Genomic DNA, 27,468 nt, shown 5'->3' with positions numbered 1-27,468 from the left:
TAAATTCAGTGAACAGTAAATAATTTCAGTCAAAAACTGCTTTTAATCACTCTAAATTTTCTGTTAAAATTTTTTGTTCGAATTACAGAATATTCGAGCAAAAAATTTTTTTATAAAAATTCGAAACCGGTTAAAACCGGTTTTCTGGAAAAATTACTATTCGAAAACCGGTTTTCTAAAATGTCGGTTTTTGTATAAACCCTAATTATGATTATATTCCATTAACTAATATGATCGAGCATCCTGTACATGCCTCTGGGTGGATAATACGGTATGTTTTCTCAGAAATAATTCAGTTCTTTTATCAGGCTATGCCAACTGGAATGATATATATCGGGCAGTAATCATCCGCCACGTTAGCCTGCTACTATCACGATGTTTACTTGGAAAACGGCACGATTCCACATTTAAGGATTTAACAAATGTCGTGATCTGTTTTTACCGCATATATACATATACATACATACGTACGTACAAACATGCATGCAGGAACGAAGTGTTCCATGCACTTCTTTTAGCAGTCCTCGAAGCGCAGGAGTGTGCAACGGACGCCAGCCGCCGTACCATCCCGTCCGTATGCAGAAGTAGGTATTTTGCTGGTTTTATTTTTTGCTTGTCTCAAGCACTCGTTTTGCTTTACATACAGTATAAGATACGACGTACGGTGAAAAGCCCAGGAATACGAAAAACGAAACCGTGACACATCTTCCAATACAGGCGTGCCGTCTAATTTTTATCTCCTATAGCAAGAAACGAACCAGTAATGTAACATATTTCAATAGGATAAAAGATAAGGAAATACCAATAGCATCCCCAACCCGCTCCTCACAACTGTATTCCCTATTATAATATACTCGCAAGCTGTTAATTTAGAAATAAGAAAAATACTGTTGAAGGATGGGGAAATGTGGCAAGGATATTTGATCCAGAGTTACTCAAGAAAAAACAGCCATTCGAAGACTAAACATTCCTTTATGGTCGCCTAGGATAAACATAAATAGTACATTTCGTATCGAGGTCTGAAAAGTGGATATTTCAGACTACGTGTGAGTTGTGTGTAGTCTGAAGTATCCACTTTTCAGACAGAAGTACGTATACTATTTTTTGTCATGTTTTGTGCGAAAAGCTCGTCATTAAATTGATATTTGGCGAAATAAGAATAATTTAGAGGTTAGAAAGACATTGTCATTGAACAACTGATTTCTGCGCATGCTCATAAACTTGAGCGCATGCGCTCAAAAGACTAATTTCATTTCCTCCCAACTAAAACACTGCTGAAAAGAGGCCATTTCTTCTCTATTTCATAGCATGCAAAACGAGCTTTCCGCGGTAACATGACAAAAATATATAAACCTAACGTTGAGCCCTTTATGACCATTACTGAAGTAAATAAAGAAACCTTGAAGCTGTAGAAATGGACTTTTTAAGAAAATAATGGAGGGTATCGAGACTAGAATAGGTACCAAATGAAATAGCAAAGAACGAGCATGAGCGCACCTACAACAGAATTAATTACATGGACACAATTACAATGATATGGTCATATTCGAGAAATGAATGACGAAAGGTACCCATTAGATTATAGATTTGTTATCTTACAAACAGAAGGAATAAAGGAAGACCCAAAACACATATGGAAACAGGGAGTTCAAAATAAAATGGAAGAGAGAGGTCTTGCACATAATAATTAGCAAGATAGGAATTCCTGTAGATCGAGATGTCGACAGACATAATAAATATTGTTAAAGACTTCTGTTTGCCTATTCCTCAATGGAGGTGTAGAACAAGCTCTGCAGGTGATTTTACGCAATACATGCAAATCATCACCACCAAAGTTGGTACAATATGATGGACTTTGAGAAAACAGTTTTTAGATTTCCGCAGCTAGTTGGAGATGCCTCTGTATTTTAGAACCAATGACAAAAAATATTATTTATTAAAAGCGTATGAAGAAGTATTGAAAAGAGTGTGATAATAAAAAACTAAGGAAGATAGGAAAGTGGAAAGCTGCTGATACACGAAGGGTTTGTTGAAGACATATTACAAGCAGAAATAGAAGTTAAGGGGTGTAGAGGTACGCCTACACTGTTCGCAAAAAGGATGTGAAATGTCTAGTTTTAGGGAAATGCGAAGGAGTGAAGATTCTTATCCAATCAGTCTCTTCCAACTGGCAGGATGATGATTCGTTAACAAAAATATCTACCTCTGAAGTTCTTTATTTGAAGTCTCTCATATCATCGTATCATTTTGTTTAGTTGTTTTACTTTCAGGCTCTAGTTTTATCTATATAAGATCAGAGCCAAAATTTATGATTTTATTGATGGAAACCAACACCAATCGTTTACCTAAAAGTAGCAAGTTTCTTCTAGGTAGGTTTTTACAGTTCAATTCGTGTTACTTCAATAAAATTATTTACAAATCTATATGGGCTCTGATCGTATACACATTGTGACAAGAGGAAGAAATATATCTTCACGCTTAACTGACTAACCGGAAATACAATTGAAAAATGTGGGGCATGGCATAAAATAAAAATTACCTATATAATAAATTGAAAGTACAAAATAAAAATCACTTGACTTAAACCCCAATATTAATTCCAATACTCAATTTCTTAACACTATTTGTCTAAGTAATTTAAAAAACATTTTCTTTGTTAGAAGTAAGGTGATCATACGTCCTGGATTGGCCGGGACAGTCCCGGATTTCCACCTTGCGTCCAGGATTTTTCTAGAAGCAATATTTGTCCCGGATTCAGGTTTTTTGTCCCGGATTGTTTTCTTTAATGAATAACCTTTGGACAAGTGACAAGACTCGACTTGAAATAGACACACTAAAATTTTATACAATGCTTCAAAGTAAAAAAGAACTAAGTACTGAAAAAGATCCATAGTTCAGAAAAATATAAAAAGTTCTGTACTTAGTAATTCTGATTAAAAAAATGTGATTCATTTAAAAAAAATANAAATATTAAAAAAATCATTTAAATTCCCGTCACGGATTTGAAATAAAAAAATATGGTCACCTTATTAGTAGGTATTAACTACATTCAAAACATTAACCATCAAATATTAAACGGTAAGTTTTACTGAAATGAAGTAATAAACTGAAACAGATTTCCACGAAGATTTTTACTTTTTTCATAGAGCAACTTAAAGTTTGCCTTGAAAAGTCTTACCCAATTTATTGAAAATATGTTTGAAGTGAAGGGTTCTATTATATAAAATTGAATTCTAATTTTTGAGCCATTACTTTAACTTTGTCTCTATTCATCTACCGTTAAATAAAGAGGAAAACTATTCTATTCTCATTCTTTACTTTGTTTTATTTATGTTGCAGAACAAGATTTTGCAACCGATTTGAAAATATAAGTAACCTTTTCTCATGTACAAAAAACTATCATAATTTTTCAGATTTTTAGCTCACATATTAATTTGACAAATATTCTTTTTTTATTTGTTCGTTCAATTAATTACCTACATATACCGACGGTTAGATTATAAAAAGATCGTTATGTGCATTAATCAACCTGACAAAAATATACGATTAAAATTATTATATGTGTAGTTTATGTAAGACTATAATAAAACTCAAAACCTTGACTTTTGGGAAAGGGGATTAAAACTTAAGATAACTTCCCTCATATCGGATCTATATTTTTAAAGCCACATTTGGCGCTAATTCTAAAATCATTATATCAGTATTACCTAATACGTTAGATTAGATTACTGTATGCAAATAGTTAAAGATATGGATTTTAGGGAAATGCAAATATTAGCTCAGGATAGGAAAAAGTAGAGTAGTCTTAGGACTGACGACCTTATGATGATAACCTAATACGTAAATGTCGAAGAAATTTTCGGTAGTTATTATAAAAGGAACCACTTTTAAATTTTTTGAAATTTCACCCATGGTTTGTGCATTCATTGAACAAATAGTATTTCCGTACGAAAAACTATTTAAAACGAACTATTTAAGATGTGCCGATGATATTTGAAAAGGTATAAATCGTGGTCACAGATCAAGAACTTTTGTCCGAGTGCTCATCACAGGAATCGAGTCTCACGGATTTTTCCCGCTATTTCCGAGAATGTATTAAGTTTCCACGTAAAATCAGTCCCCAAAACCTGATGTAACTACAAATTTATGGTTTAGAGATTTTGCATTGCTTGTTATTAATTTCATGATTCAAGGTTATGGGGAAGTAACCTATAGGATTCTGATTTCCTTGCGAGTGTCAAAATATGCGGCATAAACGGCCGTATCTTTTGATACCGTTGACTTAGAAGTTTAACTTTTTCACAGCTTCAAGGGATTGCAGATCTAGGTATGTATTCGATATTAATTTCAACTTGATTCCTCCACGCGCTCCTGAAAAAAAAGGTCTTGACGGAGAGACAGATGGAAGACGGAATGATTCTAATATAAGGGTTCCTTCCTTCCTTTTGAGGTACACAGCCTTAAAAATGATAACTGTTTTTAAAGTGAAACTTCTTTAGTTACAGTAGGATGTGTAACGTCACGCGTCACGTCACGCGCCACGTGTGACCCCTGGTGGATATGTACAGTAGGAGTCATTTTAACAGGCTTCAGAATTTAATCTGTTAGTAACAACCGATAATCCGAAAATTGCCATTTCGACACACATTTATACAAAAATTATTGCTAATGATTATTAGTAGTTGTTAATGTCTGAGCATGTACAACTTAACTAAATTCCATCAGTATTACAGTTTTTAACTAAATATAACTAGCCTTCAAAAAGACCAACAACCTAGACGAAATGTTGGCTGTGCTTTTTTAAATAAAGTAATTTTAACCCCAGTATTACTTTGATTAAAAAATAATTGAATACAGAAAGGTGTGTAAAAAGGTTAAATAGAACTTAAAAAATGACATCTTGCACAAAAAAAATCCAAAGTTAGACAACATTCCTCTACTAAATGTGAAACTAATAACACCATGATCTGCATCTCGCCTTGCGTAAAGCAGATGCTATGTGAATAGATGTAATATTCAATGATACCAGTAATAAATAAGTATGTAGGCTTGTCGAATTAAATATGTTGAAAACAATAGCTAATTATACATTAGTTTTGCGTATTCTTTTTTATTTCTGCACTCCGTGTAATAATAATAATAATAACAACTGTCAGTGCACGAAGTTTATTAAAACCGTGAAGAGATGCCGTGATTATAAACCAATAATACCCAATAATATACAGGTTTATGTGTGTAATTGTTACGTTGTCGTCAAAAAGCAATAATGCAATAATACAATAATACAAATTACACAGGTGAAGATACGAAAATGACAACGGATTCTAACAAGGACATGGCAGAAGTCACTGACGAGTAACGGTGTGACACAAAAAATAAGTGATAATTATTCGAACAAAAAGGTTGCATACGCCCAGGCACGTTTTCAAGGGAGAGATTCAAAGGATTTAAATCATTTTGAAATAAACAAGAGAAGTACATAGTCCAATTTCTTTAATTCGAACTTCTATATCCCAAAATCTTTTCTAACTCGAATATTTTTTTGTTCACTTGACATGTACTTTGTTTTACATTTATAGAAACTAGAATTTCTCCATTTCTCTTTAATTGTAATTTCTATTAATTTTTATTGGCAGAATGAACCGCTGCGATAATCAATGGTTCGAGTTTTTCAACTGAGATATAAATATTCACTACGGTGAGAATTTTCAGAACAAGTTTTCTAAGGTTTACAGTACATTAAAGTAAATCAATTTTGGAAATAATTTTTACCACTACAGATAACCTCAAATTAATGAGGAAAACTTTTACCATAGTACTCAATTTTATACAAAGTATTAAAAAGTCATAGAATTTGCTCTAAATCATCGGAAAGAGTACACAGTTCTAAGAAGAAAGTTATTAACACAATTTTGCGATTAAATGTATTCTTATTGAGCTATTAAGCGTCAAATACTAATAAAAAAACCAAATTGGAACCGGTTCCAAATCCCTTCCATGCTAGTCTTTTTTTTGTAATTTTCCAAAAATATTTAAAAAAAAAAAACACTGTCCTGTAGGTATTAGTAAATTTATAAAATCTTATTCTAATTCTTTCTGCTACATAGGTAGGTACTATGTCTATAATATCCTACATGACAAAGTAGTCTAGCTTCATTTTCTAAACGAATTTACTAATTCCATTGTTTAAAAATTTGAACGTAAATATTATGGATACGTAGATATATTTGAATAAAGGTAGTTTGACGTACACATTTACTAAATGCAAATATTTTCACCACTGAGGTCGTCAGGAGTGAATATACGTTAGAATCTAATTTATTGTTAATTGCAATATTCGCAATAAAGCCACCGAAAAAAGTTCTGAACAAATTGTTCTATTAAATTAAAACACCTTCTATCCTAACCGAAAAGACCAAGTTTTGATATCTCTTTAAGATTTTCTTGAAAGGACAGTTGCGGTGATGACCCAATAACAATGAAACTTAATACAATTTAATGACTTACCGAGTAAAACTACTTTTTGATTCCAACCTGAAATAAAATAAATCATTTTAAAACATTTTTATAAAAGTATAAATTAAACAGTATTAGCATCTAACAAAGAGTTAGAGATAGCTTTAAATAAAATGGAAATTGGTATTGACAAAACGGTATTTTATGAAAATAAATAAAAGTAAAACATAAATACTGGTATGCAAGGGAAGAAAAAGTAGGGAAAGAGCGAAGAAAAATTAGAAGTGGCTGATTTTATATCCAGGATCGGCTGAAGAGGACCTTGATTGGTCCTAGGACGGCCTGAGGGGTTTAGTCGGCCTTCTTCCTCGGGAATCCGACACTACCCAGTCGTACGGACGGCTGGGAGTCTTTTGAAGATCTTCCATGAAAACATATCCAGAAAGCCAGGTCAGAACGGAAGCAATAGTAGGGATATAAAGCAGAGGATAGCGCAGAGTCGAGTCGCTTTCAATAAACAGAACTTCTACGCTCGCGAACGGTTAATTTAGAAATTCGAAAAAGATTCTTAAAAGTGTATGTTTGGAGCGCAATGCTGTACGGGTGCGAAACATGGACGGTGGGTGTGACGGAAAAGAAAACGTTAGTTGATGAGGATACCGTGGATAGAGAAGGTTAGAAATGAAGAGGTATTAGAAAGAATAGGAGAACAGAGGACTCTATGGAAGTCAATAAGAAATAGGCGAGATAGGTTGGCAGGACACCTTTCCAGGCGGGAGTTAGGAATGGTGGAATAAACTTATATTAAATTACTGTTGGCAAATAGTTAAGGATGTGAGATGTTCTAGTTTTAAGGAAATGCAAAGTTTAGCTCAGGATAGGGAAGAGTGGAGGTGCGTGTCCAACCAGTCTTAGGACTGACGACCTTATAATGATGATGAAATTAAAAAGAAATGTATTTACAATGGATTATCCGTCCCCTACTAAACTAACTCTGAACACGCCAATTTCATTCTAGTTAGTTAGTAATATTTGTTCTTGCTTGATACAATTGTTGACTAAAAATTGGAAATTACTTAGGAATATAATTATGTAGTAAAGTATGTGTTGATCTTATTTCTGTATTGGCGTTTAAATAAATCTTTAGAGATTTTTAACTAAACAAGATATTTCACTGTTTGCCTACAACATAAACATATGTATACATACTTAGTTTAAACGAAAGCCCATTGAAGACGATTAAAAATACATGCATCAGCTTAATTAATGACAATAAAAGTTAGAAAAACGTCTAAAACCAAAACAGTCCGATGGAGTTTCATGATTACGATTCCGAGCTGTGTCCCAGTAGGTTGTCCAGAATGCTAAAGAGTTTTTAGTCACAACGGGTACTTTACTGGTACAAGCAGATGGAATTTTGACAAAAACGTTTCGATGCTCTTGTTTGGCATTGGGATACGGTCGTGATTAGAACGAGAATTGGAAATTAACAGTGGCTATCCGGTGTTATAAGGAAGAATGCAAAATCAAACGATTCTTATTCAACCAACATTAAAACATCGCTTGCTTATTTTACATTTTGTCTGCGGTTTATTCACGTAGATACTTACTTACAGAATAATAAGAACGTTTATTGAGTATTTGGTCAACAATTTCATTGAAACTACCAGACACTGATCGCGATTTCGATCTTATTGGATTTCATCAGCGCGCTTTAGACAGTCTCGGCAAATTACTGACCAAGCTCATCCATTTTTTTCGTTTCAACAAGTAAATATCCATGTATTTAAATGGACCTTGTTGAGAATACGTAATCCTAAAATGTAGCATTGTACTACAGATGGCGTTTACCGCGCCATTTGTGGTATTTTATAAAACGTGCTGTTAACACATCAGGTAAAATTGGTCTGTGTTCTGTCGAAACTGTCCGCGACGTGCTGATGAGATCCAACAAGATCGAAATCGCGATCCGCGTCAGGCAGTTTCGACAGAATACAGACCACTTGGAATTATTTTATTCGATTATGGTAACGTGCCTATCACGTAGTGGTGAGCTACGCCGGGATTTCGTTTCAGCAAGTAGATATTCATGTATTTAAATGGACCTTGCTGAGAATGCTTAAAATGTAGCATTGTACTACAGATGGCGTTTACCGCGCCATTTCTGGTATTTTATAAAACGTGCTGTTAAGACAACAGGTAAAATTGGTTTGTGTTCTGTCGAAACTATCTGCGATGCGCTGATGAGATCCAACAAGATCGAAATCGCGATCCGCGTCTGGTAGTTTCGACAGAACACAGATTACTTTGAATTATTTTATTCGATTATGGTAACGTGCCTATCACGTTGAGGTTAGCTACGCCGGGATTTCGTTTCAGCAAGTAGATATCCAAGTATTTAAATTGACCTTGCTGAGAATACGTAATCTTAAAATGTAGCATTGTACTACAGATGGCGTTTACCGCGCCATTTGTGGTATTTAATAACTATCATTTCTGCTAAAATTCTTTCATGAACAGTATACAAATTCATAAAATTGTCTGTATCCATATTCATCCATGATGATAACTCCCTTGAGAAAGTTTGTATCCTCTTTAAATCGAATAAAAGTTGAAGTTTCAACACGAGCTTGTTTCTGATTCGCGTTCAAACATTTTGAAATCTATTTCGCAGAAATCTTTTTCATATCTATATCAGCTTGACGAACTCGTTCATATAAAACGCCCAGCGCTTCGGGTGTATACGAGTATTTTAGTTCAATTGATCGGTCTACTAATGTGATATCATGCACTGTATCGAAGTTTATAGGGGTTGACAAGGACCATCTTCAATTGAATTCTTGAAAGAATCATGAAGCACACTGACCTTACTGTTGCAAATGCCTTACCCAATAACTCTTTTAGGTGCAGGTACCTACTTTATCTTAGCTTGAAATTCGAATTTGTTAATGTTTTCACCTAGGACTGACATTCTTTTTAATGAATCTTCTGTAAAGTCAAAATTTATTGCCTTAAACAAGGTTCTGTTATTATATTCCAAACAGCCAAGGTCGTTTTCCATCTTAATGGATCTCATCAGCGCATCCTCTTTAAATCGAATTTCAATACGAGCTTGTTTCTGATTCGCGTTCAAACATTTTGGAATCCATTTCACCGGAATCTTTTTCATATATAAATCGGCCTGACGAACTCGTTCATATGAAACACCCAGCGCTTAGGGTATATATTTTAGTCCAATTGATCGGTCTACTAATATCATATCATGCACTGCATCGAAGCTTTTAGGGACTGACAGGACCTCTGACCATCTTCAATTGAAAGTTTTTCACTTTTGAAAGAAGCAATCGACCTTATTGTTGCGAATCGCCTTACCCAATAACTCTTTTAGGCGCAGGTACTTTATCTTAGCTTTAAATTCGAATCTGTTAATGTTTTCACATAGAACTGACATTCTTTTTAATGAATCTTCTGTAAAGTCAAAATTTATTGCCTTGAAACAGGATTCTGCTATCACATTCCAAACAGCCAAGGTTTATTCGATCATAATGGATCTCATCAGCGCGCCATAGACGGTTTAGGCAAATTACTCACCCAACTCATCTCATTTTATCGTATTATTATCGTAGCTGTTAAAATTCTTTCATGCACAGTATACAAATTCATAAAATTGTCTGCTACCGTTGTACCTACATTCTGTGAGAACAATTTAGAATAGTGCGATTATTCACGACATCTGTTTCTTCATTCATATCTAAATAAATAAAAACAAGAACGTTCTTCTTCTGCAAAGCAGATGATATTCGAACTATGTACGATATACATGCATAAGAATGTGAAAGGCTACCGGTGGCGATAGAATGATGACAGTGAATTAATCAAGTATTATAATCGCCAAGATTTGCATACAAGTGGTCAGCAATTTTCATTGAAAGAAAGACTATTTTGTAAACTTGGGTGAAGGAGACTGTATAGGTATGAGCAGAGCACAAGATTTTAACTTCATGAGAAATGTGGACTAATTTTACAGTAGTAAGGTTGGATAATGGGAAGGTTACTTTTTTTAAGTAGGCGGACAGGCTACAAGGAACAAGGGGTTAATATAGAGGGGGTTAAATGCCCTAATTTTTTTTGAAATTAAGTCATCAAAAACTTTACCGAAATTGGGCTTTTGACGTTCAAATAACAGTTAAGTTATAGTCACTACCTGATCAGAGGGTTGTTATCTAAATACAGAAAGGCTTCAAATTTTAAAATGTAACTTTTTGAAGTGTGTTGTGGACCTACTAGCTACGAAATTTATTCTTGAAACACTATAACTACAGGTTTTCCCGTGACGTAGTTACGTCCATTACCTTGCCGGCTAACTGAACTACCCCGTGCTACAACCAATCTTACCTACAATAACAACTTTTATCTTCTATTTTTGATTCACTAATGTATTTTTATTCTACTTTACTTTTGTTTTTTATTCCCGCTGTTTGGTTGTAGTTTCCCACTTAATCTCTTTCTTTTCTCTATTTTCTTTTTTTTTTTGAAACTGGTGAAAAAAGCAAAGACTTATCAAGTGAAACTTTGTTACGTTAGTTCGTTTCATGCGAGTTGCTATGTAACGAAATCACGCAACGGATGCCCCCCTCTACTCGGCCACGTAGTCAAGTTCGTAGTGGGGATCGCTTGAGCATTGAGCTTGCTTCAATGCAACGTTCGTTACAGGCAACTCCGGCATGTACAGTGTAGCCCTAACAAAATGTATACTTACACGTTGTATTTTTTTTTTAATACCCAACATAGTCCTTCCTTAATTGAATATATTTTAGACAGCAATTTCGTAGTACATTTTGTCATTAACGAAAAATATCTTCCTAGTCTGCTATCCAGTTTACTAAAACAATGAAGATGACATCATGAGTATCCCAAAAAACCGAAACAAAAACTTTTCCTGTCGATTTTCCAACCCAAAACCTTTTTGGTTTTCAAGAGCCAGGGTATTTCCATTTGTCTGAGGGTCGTAAAAATGTACCCATAATGACAACTTTGTTGAGAAAGTTTGTATCCTCTTCTTTAAATTAAATAAAAATTGAAGTTTCAACAAGAGCTTGTTTCTGATTCGCGTTCAAACATTTTGGAATCAATTTCATAGAAATCTTTTTCATATTTAAATCGACTTGACGAACTCGTTCATATAAACTGCTCAGCGCTTTGGATATATATTTTAGTCCAATTGATCGGTCTACTAATATCATATCGTGCACTACATCGAAGTTTTTGGGGGTTGACACGACCTCTGACCATCTTCAATTGAAATTGTTTCTCTTTTGAGAGAAGCAATCGAATTCTTGAAAGTATCATGAACCGCATTGAACTTATTGTTGTAAATCTCCTTACCCAATAACTCTTTTGAGCACAGGTACTCTATCATAGCTTTAAATTCATAGCTTTAAATTCATAGCTTTAAATTCGAATTTGTTAATGTTTTCACCTAGAACCGATATGGTTTTTAATGCTGGATCCGCCGGATACCGGATCTAAACAAGTTACTAGGTTCATCATTACTCTAAAACCATCTCTGTTTCCAGCGATGTAATTAAAATGCAATTTTCATCTTCTGCCTAAATATTTTTATGAATAAAATAATTCGAAGTGGTCTGTTTTTTGTCAAAACTGCCAGACGTGGATGGCGATTCCGATCATTTTGGATCTCATCAGCGCGTCGCAGACCAACTTTTACCTGCTGTCTTAACAGTGCGTTTTAGAAAATACTGCAAATGGCGCAGTAAACGCCATCTGTAGTACGATGCTACATTTTACGATTACGTACGCTCCAACAAGGTCCACTTGTGTGGATATCTACTTGCTGAAAAGGAATCCCGGCGTAGCCAACCTCAACGTGATAGGCACGTTAGCTTAATCGAATAAAATAATTCGAAGTGGTCTGTATTCTGCCGAAACTGCCAGACGCGGATCGCGATTTCGATCTTTTTGGATCTCATCAGCGCGTCGCAGGCAGCTCCGACAGAACACAGACCAACTTTTACCTGCTGTCTTAACAGTGCGTTTTAGAAAATACTACAAATGGCGCAGTAAACGCCATCTGTAGCACGATGCTTGTTGGGGCATACGTAATCCTAAAATGTAGCATCGTGCTACAGATGGCGTTTACTGCGCCATTTCTAGTATTTTCTATTTTTATGAAGGTTTAGGTAAGTAAAAGTAATTCACAATTTGTTCATTTGAGACGTTCGCTATTTTAGTAAGTACCTTTATATCAGAAATACGTAATAAGGAACTTGATTTTGTACATTTCAACCGTGTATACGTAATAACCGTGTACATTATAAGTAAGCTTTACTGCAAACATACATTTACATTACCATCATCTTCAGATACCACAACAAAAACAAAGTAGCTATTGTACACTGCATGCTACCAATTGAGCAATCTCATTATATTTTCGCCTGGAAACAATGAAATTGTTCTCCTAAGTAGATGAAGATGACAACAGGGTTGACGTTGACAAGCGAGAGGGATCTCGAGGTTACGGTTATATGCATTTAACATACCTGCCTATTAATAAAATTCTGGTCACTCCCTTGTCGCACTTACTATAACATTTATTTACATCGGAGGCAAGCAGGTACTCGTTTCGATATAAGTGCGACATTCGAGTGCGTGTGTGAGCGAGCGAAATAATAAAAATAATAAGAAGAAGACGAAGAAAATGGTGAATAAACAAGAAGCTGCCACCTCATTAACACCAACACGGTACGACTGAGTATACTCACTATATACTCTACACTAATAGCTGCCAGATACAGGGTACTTCAAGCCTCTAACACGTCTTTAAACAAGCGAACCTCAAAAAATGCAACAGTGCATTCTCCTTGCACAATAAGTACTGTTACCAAAGTCCCACACTAGGATGGTATGTCACCCATTAAGGATTATTATTATTATTATTATCAATATTTATGGGTACGGTACATCGATGATGCACTTGCAGCTAACGTAGAAAATGTAAACATACTTGAAAAGATCAGAATGCGTCAGACTTTGAAAAAATTGCATCCAATAAATATCAGCACCTTTCAAGTATCGCAGAATCCATTTAATCGAAGAAGTTACAGAGTTCAACTACCCAGGATTGTATGGACACGTCACGACACAAGAGCTGATGAAGAAAGCAATAGGGATAATGGGAATGGCATGAAGAATAGGAGATAGAAATCCCCAAGAGAGTTGAAAAAAAAGAATGTTCCTATTCGAGACATAGGTAGAGAGCGTGTATTATTGTACTAAGCGGAAATATGACAGTGGGAAAAAAGAAAAAGTATTCAAGGCAAATACATAAGATGGAGAAAATATCACAAATGGCGCGGTAAACGCCATCTGTAGTACGATGCTACATTTTAGGATTATGTATGCTCCAACAAGCTCCATGTAAATATATGGATATCTACTGCTAAAACGAATCCCGGCGTAGCTAACCACTACGTGATAGGCACGTTACCATAATCGAATAAAATAATTCGAAGTGGTCTGTATTCTGTCGAAACTGGAAGACGCGGATCGCGATTTTGATCTATTTGGATCTCATCATCGCGTCGCAGACAGCTCCAACAGAACACAGAGCAACTTTTACCGCGTCATTTGTGGTATTTTCTAAAACGCGCTGTTAAGACAGCAGGTAAAAGTTGGTCTGTGTTCTGTCTATTTTAGGATTAGATAGAAATACACTGTAAAACATGTTTACAAGAAGAAACGAAAACAGAAAAAATAGCCATAAAATATTCGAGAAGATCTTCAAACAACGAAGAAAAAGTGTTAAATTCAGAAGACAATATGTTACTAAAAGAATGTATAAAAGTTATTAAAAATATATACCGAATATTTAAATTGAAGAAAAGAAAACTGCAAGCGAAAAATGGAAAAATTAAAGAAGAAATTTTCCTAGGAAGTATATAAAATTCCAGTATTGTATTAGGAAATGTTTGATATATATATGCCAGTAGCAGGCTGAGTATTTTATTAACAAAAAACATTAGTTTTATACGTTTTCTAGTATAATATCGGAATTTCATACAATTCCTAGGAAAACTATACATTTCCCAGGGTATGTATGTATTAAAAAGTCTTTGAAACAATATTTATATATTTCCTAAATAGCCTCGAAATTTCATAAATTTCCTAGGAATTTCATACAATTTCTAGATTTCATACATTTTCAGTAACATATGCACCAAAATGTGTCTTACGGCCTTCCTATCGAACTTAAAACCTTAGAGAACGATAACCGCAATAATCGTTGAAAAACACGTTTATTACGTCTACCACTCCAGTAACAGTAGCAGTAAATACCCGTCAGATGGCGATACGCTGTCTGTACGCGGTAACAGGTATTATTGATCTTTTTTAAATTAATTTGCAAAAGAAACCAAGTACGTTCATCATGCTTATATATTTTTAGAGAGATAGGGATTTTTAACCGCTGACTTGTCATTGGAATAATCAGAACAATAAATAGATATCAAATGAAACAAAGCATGTAGTACATTATTCGTATGAGAAATAGACCACGAAGGTAACCGCGACTGATCCTTGGTCTTGTACGCTGCTACCAACTGGACAAAAGAAAACAGAGTATCATCGGTAGTATTGTATGAAACTTATGAATATTAATAGCGGTCGAGGTTATTAAAATGTAAAAGTGAAAGAAACAAAGGGACAAAACGGCTATTATTGTTATTTGTACGGACCGCCGCCTTTTGGTAACGTGTCGTCGTTATACAGTAGGAGTTGTTGACAATGGCTGGGGAGGATGTCTTATTAACATACACTCGAAAATATTGTTCGCAGTTTCAGTTCGAGGAGTGGTCCTGTTCTTAGATACGATGAAGGGTACGAATCCTAGGAAATTGCTGCGCCCAAAACAAAAAGCTTACTTAACAATTACCTATACCTGTTATAATAAATCTATATTTGATTTTTTTATGAATAGTTGACAGGGCATATGATGAGCTTAAAACTAAAACGTTGTAACCTCTCTCCTTTGGGAATTTGAGGAATCTCAAGAAAAACGTAATCGAAAGTAAAAAATAAATTCAGTTCCGGTCCTGGTCAAGAAATACGTACCGCAACGCTGCACTCAATCACCTGATGATTACTAGCTTCAGTGTAGTATTTGTTTTTTTCGTCTAATATTTATTTTTTAGATTATATTATGTGTAATTTAGGGTGTTTATGTAAACAACCAACCTCTATTAGTCATTTATTCCTTTAATAACGTTTAAATTTTGTATGAAGGCAATAGATGTGCAATTCAATAAACTAATTCAGTAATACATCATCAATCATTAGTGGAGGTCATTGACCTCTCTCATGTGACCGTGTGGCAAGTTTTAAAGGAACAGTTGCTGTATCCTTATCATTTGCAGGATTACAAGTCTTCCTTGAAACTGATTTTTGGTCGCGAGTGGATTTATGTTGGTATTGCAAAAGAAAAGTGCTGCATAGACTAATTTGTTCCTTGGGGTGTTGTTTACAGACAAATTTGCTTCGCAAGGGAATTTTGAATTTTCACAATAATTATCATTAGTGCGATGCAAATTCGCATGTCACACACACCCTTCAGAATTGCAAGAACCGTTTATGCCCATAGGAAAAATTTCCATTCAATTTCCATTAAAAAAATGCCATTTAATTACCACTAAAAATAATTAATGGTAATAAATGGAGAATTGTCAATGGGATTCCCATTCCCGAACTCAATGGAAATTCTATTGCTGAACTCAATGGAAATTCCATTGCGTTGAGCATCAGCATGCTTTTTTGCATAATCCATATTATTTTGTTGAGAATTTGGTTCTTCAGGTACCTGCACCAAGGCACGTGCCTGGATGTCTGGCTCTTCATCATTGTGTTTAGATTTTTTTTCACTTGCTTCTGATAAAACTACATCACTCTCACAGATGACTTCGGCCTCCTCTATATTCTGGCATGGTTCAAAATCATCAAAAAATGCTTCTAATGTAGGCTTTTTCACTTGTCTAGGGGTTGTTTAATAAAAGGCTCCGGATAGTTGAATACATATATAATAAACATAATAATGAATATAAACAGCAAACAGCAAAACGAGTAACAAACAGGAACTAAATATATACAACTTACATACAATATTCAATGTATCGCGTCTTCCAAAATACATACGTCTTTGTGTAATGACTATAAATACCTCTTCCGTCTTTTTTGAGCAAAAATGCTCAACGTCTAAATGGAATATACCGTTTTAATCAAACGTCCTACTACCCTGCTTGTCTCTCACTCTACTGCCGTGGTGGTCCATCACGTACCTCCAACATGCACGCATAGGTAAAACTAGATTATTGACTTTCCACCACCCAATTGGCAATATCACTACTCTTGCACCTGGGCAAGCAAAAACTGTATCGAAAAAGGCTAATAGTATGTGGCCACTAATGGTTATAATAAACGAATTACCCTATACTATTCGTAAGAATAATATATCAACGGGTTTATGGCTTGGAAATAATGGATGGATATATTTTTGAGACCATTGAATAATATTCAATTTAAATGTGTACGCATGAAAATATCTCATTCAGAATTAAATAACATACAAACATTAATCACACCTATTGTTAATCGTTTCGAACGAGACTGATGAAAATAAAATCCATGTAATGAAGAATAAAATAAATAATTCAAAAACCAAAAAATATTTCATTTCTTAATTAATTATTTCATTGGAATTGAACGATAAGAATATTAATGAAATTATTCAAAATGGAAACAATTGATTTTCTGTTTATCTATCTATTTATTTATGAATGGTTTTATACAGAATTTATAAAGTTTGCATTGGTTCCCATTGAAAATCAATGGAAATTTTTCCGATGTAAATATTAATGGAATTATATTGTAGATGGAAACAATTATTTTTCCATTTATGCCAAATGGTTTTGAATGGAATTTACAAATTTTCCATTGATTCCCATTGAACTTCATTGGAAATTTTTCCTACGGGTGGTAAATGTGTGGTGAGAAATTTGACTTTTTTGATAAGATCACTTACAACTACCCGCAAAAAGGTAAACGCTTTTGCAATTTCCTTTCTTTTGTGTTCGTACATTTACATAGTACATAAACATTGTGTGTGGTATTAAATTGTTTGCATTTATCTTAGAAGTTCGATAATCGACAATGTTTACATTTTCCATCCAAGTAGCATCAGGGGTTTTATCGCACTATGTTATACAATAGACATCTACGTTACCAATTTACGCACAGGAACGTCTTCGGATTATAAATTACTCAGATTTTCTTAAAAAAAATTGCTCTTAACCACGCTTCTGAACTTAGCGTGCGATTGTGTATTACATATAGTTTACCACCCTCCAAAGCACCGGAATTATTTTCCTACACAATTTATCCCAGAAAATTATAAAAAATTGTAATTGAAAGAGGCACCACTTATATACAAGGTGGACAAATTTCAACATTTGTATAGGATAACTGATCAATTGTTAGAGTTACAAAAGAAATTAATGGTAGCTTCCCGATTTCTTTTTTTTGGACAAATTTATTGGTGTTTTCAAAAACTTGCTATCGTCTTTTGTTTCAGAATTCTTCGAAACAAGAATTAAAAATTTCGAACTTTTAATACATGTCCATACCTTGGTTGTTTACAAAATTAGAAAAAAGCTTTTACCTACATCCAGTGGTGTCGGAAAAAAAATCATCCCTTTTGAGTTATAACATAAAGTAGAATTTTTTAAAATAAGAATCATAAGTGGGCTATACTTTAGTTAAAACGATAAAAAAATATATAATACGCGGGGTCACATTCGATGGGTAAGCATTCAATAACAAAAACATATCAATACGACAGAGATAGTGTTATTTTCAATTAAGTTTCTAATATTTAAGGTTCGTTTTACTGTCAAAAGCATCAAGTTCGATTTGACACCAGAATAAACCTAATATTCAAACAATTTTATCTTAATTTGTATTGAAACAATTACGCTCGTGTTTTATTTCATAACCATGAACAAGGATTTTCAGTGTAATTTACAGTTGTCCAGTAGGTAGCAGTTTAAATATATTTATTTTTCGATCTGTGATTTAGTTTAATAAAAACCATAAAAAGAAGTGAATATATTTCCCAAATGACCAAATACCATTTTACGTATACAAAACTGTTTTGCATAAAAAATCAATGTGGGTGTTGTATACTAAAGACGGAAATATATATTTGTTGTATTTGATAATATGTAGAAACTTATAACTTTAGTACCTATATACACCATACGACCATTTTTAGTGTCAAATTTCAAAATCAACTTTGCCATAATAAATGTTGAACCTGGTGAAATGGCAAATTTTCCGTTATGGAATTTAAAATAGTTAAGTCGGAAAATATACTGTTACTCTCTAGAAAGAACTCATGGGAAAGGTTTGTACCAACAAGGAGGCAGAATTTATTGCTCCTTTGATTTATTTAATCTTTGACAACACGTGTTAAGTTTATTTATGGAGAGAAAATGACGTAGAAGGTAAAAAACCGAATGAAAAAGATGGAAACGTTTTTGCGACACTGCTGCCACTTCTTTTTCGAATTTACGACTTATGTGTACATGTGTCATCTCGTCAGTCGACGCCAGAGAGCGTATCAGTACCAGTGCTAAGTTATTAACGATTCAATCTTCGGATTTCAAAGTGCGACATAATAAATGTGTGGTACTTCGAAACGGACCTCTCTCTGTATCGTGCCGGAGGATCGTGCCTGTTTGCTGCACGCTCCCACAGCCTGCATTATCTATCATGTTAAACAAATCAGGTGTTTCCTCGACTTCTGGATATAGAAAATGTCTACATACACATCATGTAGAACGAGAAATAATACATGAACGTCCTAATGTCAATAACATGACTTCACACCACAACCTTTCGTCATAATTCATATTCATTACCCCACAAACCGTCACTATTATTGTTACTAATTATTGGTTACTATCTTCTAACCAATAAACAATTCAAACTTCATTTACAATAATTTTAGAAAAGCAATGTATGTTATATAATACTTGGTCGTTACGAATTAAATATTGAAAAAATGAAATAAATATAATGGAGACTGTGGCGTATTGATAAACAAAAAGAAAAGTCTTACCCCAACTAACCCTCGTTGTTTTTTAAACTGTTGTGGTTAGTTGGGGTAAGACCTTTCTTTTTGTTTATTGAAAATATCTTCAGGACGAATTGTATGTAAGCGTGTAAAACCGGAAAACGGGTACTAAAAGGCATGTTTTGAAATGTCTAAAAAAAGTGATACGAAAAAATTGGTCCAACAAAATTATTCATTATAAGTTAAATTGTAAAATACCATTAAGATAAGTGGGGAAGATTGGTGATGGTTGACCAAATTTTAGTTAAGACACTTGTATTTTTATTGTTTTAGTGTATATTATTGTAATAATAATACATCTGACAGATACACATCCAGCTTTGAAAAAGACAACAAAAAGTTGCACTCCATTAAGGTATGGTCATTTGGTCATATGGTGTAGAAGCCTGATTTTCAAAAAATCTAGGAAAAAATCCCTGGGAAACAACGCCTCGGAAAAGTGTCCTCGGAAGAAACTCTAGGAAAAATACCCCCCGGAAAATTATTTTAAAAGAGGCTTTAAGTAAAACTTTTACTACTGTTTAATGATAAAATGCTGTAATGATTAACCCACAGAGAAAATTTCCCCGTAAAAAAAATTCTAGACGTAGAAGAAAGATAAATCAAAGACTATCTAATACCGTCCACCGAAAGTACCGTCCGCTTACGGCAGTTCTAGAACAAGAAATACGAGTCAGTCAGCCTCATACCTGAGGTGGAATTTTCACTAGGAGTAAGTTGACCTAAGAAGAAAATAGTACAAAATCCAGAAATAAATAAATTGAAAAATACCAAAAAAAGAATTTGAAATTATCAATTTTCTTATTAAAACAAAAACGTCACTCAATTTATACACTAGTGATAAGAGAACATGTCGAACAATAAGTATGCATAATACATACTCCTTGTACTTTTAAAGAAAAGGATAAGACAAAGGGAGAGAAAAATGCATGAATTTCCTATGCTATTGTTAAGGAAATCTAAAGGGTTGTACTTCACTCATTTTAGTAAACTGTGTTCAGACAATAACAAGCTTATCAATTACTTGGGAATATCTAAAGACTTTCTTCGAATTACTGTCGGATAACGAAACACTTTCGAGTAGGTCGAGTTTTCGACAATTATTAGTCAACCTGCCTCCATATTCAACTGTCCTACAGACCTTAATAGTCAAAAGCAAGAATTTAAAACTGTCATTATCAGTGTAAAGTATGAGTCCATCTTGACGTATGCGTCATAATCGTGAAAAACCTTATAAGTAATTTTTCATGTATTTGAATTACCTACATGTAGCGAGTACGATCCCGTAAAATAATTTCAATCCCGGTATTTCCGGATCCCACAGGCTGCTGTAACACTTCGTAATTCAATCATTAACTAGAATCACATTTGAAAAGGTTTAACTAAAATTAAGCAAACTTTAATTATTAAATTCTTAATTACATTTTTCAAAGAAAATTAAGCAATATTGTTATAAAAATTCTGCTGAATTTACGAGAGAGGTCAGTCCCACGCATTGTATGCTGAATCCCGAGATTCCGGTATTCCGGCACTGCATTCTCTACCTACATGTATAATAGAATCTCCTAAAGATGAACTCTTTTTATGTAGTGTATGTCTGCGGTCTTGCACTAAGGCATAATCAAAATACCATTTTGGTTATTTAATGATCGTTCACGGTTCCCATTGATCAAGCTAGGACGCTTCGTGAAAAGTGTAACATTAAGTTGCGTGGCACAAACTGAAAAGAAATATTTCGTGATGTGCGATGCCGAGAAACAACCGATCCGTCAGTTGGTCGAAAACAAAAAAATATGCAATTCATTTCAGAAGGTGATCGAGGTGAAGTAACGGTCGGTTCGACGACGGATGGACGGTGGATGAAAAGAAAATCAAAACGAATATGAGGAGCAAGAATAAGAATACGAAGAAGTAGAGGAGGAGACGGAGGTCGAGTCGTGGACGGGCGCGCGAACGTCGATTGTTTTATTATTAGGAACCGACGCGGCGGTAACGTTTTTGAAATGATACCCCTTTTATGAAGTTATAAAGGGAGTTATAATTAACATGCCGAAATATAATAGCGAGCGGTTTGAAACTGTCAAATGATTTGGATGCAACGCGCACGAGAACAACAACTGGCACAAGATGAGTCGGGATATGGGACGCTGTATTTCCAGTGTGAGAGAGTATCTATCTATGTGTAACTATTACACGAACGTACGTACGTATCTACATATTCAGACGCATTCTTCCTTGACGTCCAACAAACAAAAAGAATGAATACTCCCCATAAAAAGAGCATATTTATCGACATTTAATGTATACAGGGTCTTTCCGAAACCCATCACCAAACATTCCCAATTATTCTGTAAATTTATAAAAACCATTGAGATAGGTATGTAGTTGAAATCCTGAAAACACTGAAAAATTTGGAACATTATCTATGACCAAACCTAATATTTGTATTTATACAGGGCGTTTCTGAAATAAGTAGCACGTTTTGGAAGGTGATAGCTAGATGCAATAGGGAGTCGCATAGTGAGTAAATCAGACAAAGTTACAATTCGAAGCCGGCCCTGGTTGTGAATTAGTAACGTATAGAGAAATTGCGATAACAACTAAGCAGCCATACAGATTATAAAAGTAAAACAGTGATGGTTGTGGAACTATTAATAAAGTAAAAATTAATCAAGGTAACAGTAATTTTATTACATTTCTAAGCCAGCATTGAGGTATTGCTACACACACATACACAGACACAAATGCAGATACAGACACAGACACAGACACAGACACAGGCGCAGGCCCAGGCCCAGTCCCAAACTCAGACCCAGACACAGACACAGACACAGACACAGACACAGACACAGACACAGACACAGACACAGACACAGACACAGACACAGACACAGACACAGACACAGACATAGACACAGACACAGACCCAGACCCAGACCCAGACCCAGACCCAGACCCAGTCCTAGGCCCAGACCCAGACCCAGACCCAGACCCAGACCCAGAACCAAACCCAGACACAGACACAGACCCAGACCCAGACCCAGACTCAGACCCACACCCACACCCAGACACACACAAAACACACACGAACACACACACACACACACATACGTACATACATTACAAAAATTATTTCTGAGTCACATAAAAACGACCGGCATTTAACGTACTCCATTTGCAGCGATCATTCACGGTCGTCATTGACATTCTGCAGTGACGTTTGATACACGCGCTATTTCATACAACCCCATACAAAGAAGACAGCGAATTTAGATCAGGATTACTCTCCGGCTAGGATATAGGACCTGTACGTCCAATCCAACGTCTAGGAAAATGTTCGTCTAGAAACTCACGCATTGGTTGATGAAATAATACTATGCACTGACCTATGGTATTGATACATTGACCTACTTCTAATAACTTCGACTGTCTACATATATACGTAATAGAAACCTACAACATTAAAAAACAAAAAACTGTTATAATCTAATCTAACAAGTAACAAACAATACATGAATACAAAAATACTTAAGAAATACAACACGAATTTCCTTGCGTGCTCCTACTGATTTCAAGTCCAAATTTGGAATTTTCAGAAACAATTTCGCATGTCTGACGCAATTTCTAGAAACTTAAATTGAAGATTGGACTTACTTCAAGTGTAAAAGAAATGTTTTTTTGTTGTTTTACATTTCGGATCAACTGAGCGTCTTGATAAATAATAGTTATGTTGGGATCAAAGTCTACCAACGACAACGACTAAGAGATGACAAATATCGGTACGCATCAAGTTAGGCACGAGCAACAATGCCAAATACTGGGAAGTGCTACAGGTTAAGAGTATCACTGTATGCTATTCCTTCATTAAATCGGACACCATATTTCATGCAAAATTAATTTAAAAAAAACATTAAAATTTTAATTTGACATTTAGTTTGACAATATTGTTGCCATGTTGCCGATACGTCTGAAGTGATCGTAACTATTTGTACAAAAACTATAAATTCCATATTCGAAACACTTTGGCATTAATGTAATCCAGGAAGTAAATTTAATTTGGGGAATTCATAATGGTAGACGTCTCTGGCAACTCTGCACATTCAATGTTAATACACTTACGTTTTTCGAACAGAAAACACTCTGTATACACACATATATTCGTACCATCCTATACATCGTGAGTATCGGTTTCGTAAGAACAACATATCTATTGTTTTCATTGAACAAGGCGGCGTGTCGTTTGAAAAGCGGCAATGTCAAAAGAGCGTCAATGAGAACAAGAAGCGTTAACTCGATCGATAGTTGAACGATGAGGTTACGTTCATTAGTCATTATATCGGTCCAATTAGTCATTCTCGATTATTTCGAACGTGGGTACCTCACATTCACAGATGCCTGTTATTTTTTTCTCTTTCTTTTTTTCAAAGAGTGTCACGCCTTTGTATGGAGCGAGCAATGTCCAGCATCAATAGATGTAAACGTGAGAGAATATGCAAAGACAGAGAAGAAATTAAGATGATAAGAAAGAAAGTTCACAAATAATAAAAAAAGAAAATAAATAAAAAAAAATAAGATCCTCCCAAATGTGTACACGCTAGGTGTTAAAAATTAGCATAATTATTTAGGCAATGAGTCAGAATCTCAGCATACGAGGTCGGTTTAAAAAGTGTCACGAATTTTGAATTTCCGCGAGTTATGTATATTCGATTTTCACACATTTACACCGATAAGTTCGGCCATGTTGAATGTTTAATTAATTCTTGACAGCAGCTTTGCTTGGACGTGTTTCGTTTCGTCTTCGATTTTTGCCTATTCCAAAAAATGGATAGAAGAATTTGTATCATATTTTGTGTGAAAAACAAAATTAAGTGCGCGGGCGCAATCCGAATGTTAACTTTGGCATATGGGGAAGCTACCTTGGACCGAAGCAACGTCCATCGGTGGTACAAAATGTTCTCAGTGGGCACAGAAAATGTGAACGACGAAGAGAGTGCCGGACGCTCGAGAACGTCAACAACAGAAGAAAACATTGATGAAGTGAAGGAAATGGTATTGGTCAATCTTCGAATCACCGTTAGAGAAGTTTCTGAGGACCTAAACATATTGATTGGCTTCTGCCATTCGATTTTTACCAAAAAAAAACTTTTGGGTGTTTCATTCCCACCAGCCAGTAATGCTGGTGGGCGGGCAGTCCCTCCGGATTACGCCGGAAGGTAGGGCGGAAAGCCCTCTTCAGCCTGCTTTCAGGAATCGTGGGAATGGGTGGGTGGTGGTTCGGGTGAGAAAGTTGAGACGGACGAAATGAAGACAGAAGAGAATGAAAGATTATCTGTGGAATATTACTGCCCCAGCATTTACCTAAGGCAGACGGACCCGGAATCGAACCAGCGTCCTCCCGAATGCTAAACAATGGTCTAAACCTCTAGGATTTTTACCAATGATTTGAGCATGAGGCGGTTCGCCGCGAAATTCGTACCAAAATTGCCCAATTTCGACCAAAAACAGCATCGCATTAACATTGCTAGAGAGCTATTGGATTCTGTCCGCGACGACCCAAATTTGCTCGAGAGGGTCATAACAGGTGACGTATTATGGGTTTATGGTTATGACGTGGAAACCAAAGTTCAATCATCCGAATGGAAGCTGCCGCTCAAGCCCAGACCGAAAAAAGTTGGGTCGAATGTGAAGGTTTTGCTTACAGTTTTCTCCAATTGCAGGAGCGTGGTTCATCATGAGTTTTTGCCATAGGGTAGAACGGTCAATAAAGAATATTACCTGCAAGAAGAACAAAAATTGGCTTTTGCACCATGATAACGCCTCTGCTCACACATCGTTGTTTGTGCGCGAATTTTTGGCCAAAAGCAACACGCTAATAGTGCCGCAACCACCGTAATCCCCAGATCTGTCCCCTGTGGATTTGTGTTGTTCCCCAAACTTAAGAGGCCCATGAAAGGACGACGCTACACTACGATTGAGGAGTTAAAGACAGCATCGAAGAACATAGACGAAAAAGTATGTCGGCCGACTGGTTTACTAATTAGTACCTACTAGTTATGAACAAAAGGTCTTGTTTATTCGGTCTTGGTCTTGGCCTTGCTGATACAGTATCGATCTTGGTCTTGGAATTGTTAATATAGTCTGGATGTTGGTTTTGGTTTTGTGCATTAAGTCTCTGTGATACGTGTTTTTAAATAATTCTTCTAAGCACAAATTTTTGTATTGTGGCGAAATAACTCTTATTGTTTTGTTTTTGTGTGTAAATATTTTTTTTCAAATTTTTCCATTTCATATAATATTTCATTTCGAATATTATATCACTTCAAATATTATTTCAATTCTTTTCAACTTGTTATCTTGTAAATACTTTGGTTTCGTTTCAATCTAAACTCTATTGTTCTTTCAATCACTTTTACCTGGAAATCCAACTTCAACCATACCTGCATGCACTCCCATACTAATATCTGGTTTTACCCTTAATTGCTTTCTCTTGAATTCTGTACTATCTAATTCTGTGTATTCCTAGAAACTAGTGTCTTCACCCTCTCTCTCACTACTTTTCCTTCTAGAACATTCTATCAAATCTACCAACAACCCTATCCTATAAATACTCCCAAATTTCATATCTCAAGACAGTCTCTCGTCTACCGCTACTACCACCTTTCGTAAGTGCTTTTATTCTATTGCTATTTGCTACATTGTTTCATTTTTGTTATCTTTGTTATTGTTATTGTTGTATTATCTTGTCCTTTCTGTTACCTTGTCCTCGTTTGGTTTTTTCACTCCTTGTGCTTTTTGTTACTTGTGTTTTCGTTGTTATTGTTATAAACTGTTATCTGTTATTATTAGTGTTTTTTTTGGTACTCATATAATTTATCCACCAAAAGACACTAAAGTATTTACCGACAGAACAATTGTTTTAAATAAAATTACTAGAAAATTCTTTGCATTATGTGCTTTTAGTGAAACGTTAAACATTACTAACATTTCGTATTTTCCATTATTATTGAATGCTCGTCATAATGCAAGGATGATTATTTGTGACAATTCATTCTGCTGTAAAACTCGCTCTCTTCCGTAAAAGGGTGCCGATCCTGTTGGGAACAAAGGAAGTAAATGACGGCTGGTATTGTTTTGTCAAACGAAACATACAGATCGTGGGCATGCTCATGTTTAGAGGCGTCGCCCGCAGTCCACGGCAAGCAAATATATTATGCATTTCCTGTGAAACTGAAATCACGTTGTTCTAGCATCAAACGTGCAAAAGAACAGCTAGCATCAGACGACACAAGACAAACACAACAGCAAAAACGTCACAAATGTTTTATCGGTATCATCTTCTCTCCTCTATGTGTTTGTTCTCTTCGTCATGAGAGAAGAGAAGAGAACGGGGCAATATTGACAGGCTCATGATCAATTGTGCTACCGACTATGATACATTTCAAACGATATTTCATAGTCGAACGAGAATTGATTGATATGATCTAAGATCGTCAATAAATCAAAGCGAAATAGCAAATAGCTAGTCATGCTTCTTTAAGTTAAACGATGGATATCAATAAGGAATTAAAATCCGTCACTATAAGAAACGTTTATATTTTCTTCTAGGTGCACTTGTTTATGAGCCTAATTACAAAGCGTCTATTAGATCAAAATACGTTTTAACAGCGGCATAAGATCTGATAACGCAATAAGAATTTACTTTTTACGAATAAATAAATAATAAAATAAAAAATATTTTAAATTTACGAGGGTGGATTGATAAGTTTCCGGCCTGACCAAGAAAAACAAGGTTTTTAAAAATTTTTTTTTTT

This window comes from Agrilus planipennis, unplaced genomic scaffold (genome assembly GCF_000699045.2).
Source record: "Agrilus planipennis isolate EAB-ADULT unplaced genomic scaffold, Apla_2.0 scaffold47, whole genome shotgun sequence".
Lineage (NCBI taxonomy): Eukaryota > Metazoa > Arthropoda > Insecta > Coleoptera > Buprestidae > Agrilus > Agrilus planipennis.
The sequence above is the reverse complement of the archived record's forward strand: the minus strand, read 5'-3'. Positions refer to the sequence as shown.